The following is a 1,780-nucleotide window of genomic DNA, read 5'->3' as shown; positions in this document are numbered from 1 at the left end:
AAAAAAGAACAGGAGTACTTGTGGCACCTTAGAGACTAACAAATTTATTAGAGCATAAGCTTTAGTCCACGAAAGCTTATGCTCTAATAAATTTGTTAGTCTCTAAGGTGCCACAAGTACTCCTGTTCTTCTTTATACTTATTTTAGTGCAAGTTGGTATGTGAACATTCTTATTTTGGAATAACAGTTCCTGTTACGGGCCTTAGTTAAATAGACTTGAGTGACTTTTATTCTGAAATGTGTTCACCCCCACTCTTCCTCTGAAATAACTAAATCAGTTTCTTGACATTAACTTCTTAAGTCAGTGCAAGTATGGTGTAGACAACCTCATCATATGTTCAAATAGTGCACCCAACCTGTTACTGCAAGCTCAAGCGCTGCTATAACAAAAGCATCCCTTGTGGTGTCAGTCCGTTATCCATAGGTGGTACTTTATACTAGCTTTCTATCCTTTGTGTTTTGACTTTATTCATCCTGTAGTCACAATTAGGGACTAACTCCAATCACAGCACTGGAAAGCTTGTCCAACAAACAATATAATCTAGAAAATTTCCATTGCACTGAGTGTCATAAATTTCTTGGGATTGAGTGTACAAACTAAAAGAAAAATTATACAACTGTCAGTTCATTTTTGTTTGTTTGTTTGTTTGTTTTTACCAAAAAACAACTTGTAACAGCATTACTGATACAATAATAGACCATCAAGACGCAAAGTAAAGGCCAAAGTTGGGGTAGGGATTAAACCTTCTCTTTAAACCCCAGATACAAACTATGATGCGATCAAATAGGAATACAACCTCTTCCACATCTGAATAGGCATATCTTTGTTGATTCAACACTGCAGTGTGCTGAATGGAAGCCAGATAAGTAGGTTCACTGTTATTTGGAGCATTACATTTCCCATGAATTCAATGAGTACTGCATATGTGCACATTTATACTAGGAGACGGTCTCTCATATCTGTTAATAATTTATGCAGGCTAACCCCCCGCAGCTGAACAGTTTTCTTTGACAGTTTATTCTTTTAATTTTTGTAAGGGCAAGAAAACAGTTTTACAAACACATGAATAAACTTGGTACAGTTACAACGTGTAGTGCTCTTTACCAAGTATATTTTTTAAATCTTACAGCTGCCCCAACAGCAGCTTCCATTCAACTGCTTTAACTGACAAGACTCTTTATTTAACTTGTATTTATAGCTCTCAGCATTTATCTCTCAATACAATGCACAAAATCCCATGTGGTGTCCCTTTTCTATTTACATGACAATGTACAATTTAACTGTGAAATTCTTAATTCTTTAGCGCTGTTTGTCAGCATTACTTTGTAGCTCACTCAGATGCAACGTTTCAGTTGTGTTCACCTAATGAAAATACGTCTAAATAATAAACCACTGTCATAAATTTTAAACCACAGTGAAGAGCAAACTGCTGTGCCACAAACATCTAAGGTTTCATTTCTGTTTAGTAAGTATTTCTGTAAGTATCAGCACAACTGCAGTTTTGACTGCTAATGGGCAATATATCTTCTTTGCAACGTCTTTAGAACCAGACCCTAGATAATTACACCTTTCAAGAAGAAACATGATTTTCTATTTGATGATTGGTAACTATCTTAAGTTATATATAGGTTGCATGTTAGAAGATGGGGATAGTTATAGGCTAATGATGCTAGAGATAAATCTGCAAGCAACTGGAAGAAATAAGCTTATTCAATGAGGATATAGAAAACCAGCTTGATTGGATTATGACACTTTACTGTGTGCTTTATGTGCTTCAGG

The sequence above is a fragment of the Trachemys scripta genome, chromosome 4 (assembly GCF_013100865.1).
Source record: "Trachemys scripta elegans isolate TJP31775 chromosome 4, CAS_Tse_1.0, whole genome shotgun sequence".
Taxonomy (NCBI): Eukaryota; Metazoa; Chordata; order Testudines; family Emydidae; genus Trachemys; species Trachemys scripta.
Note: the sequence above shows the minus strand (reverse complement) of the source record.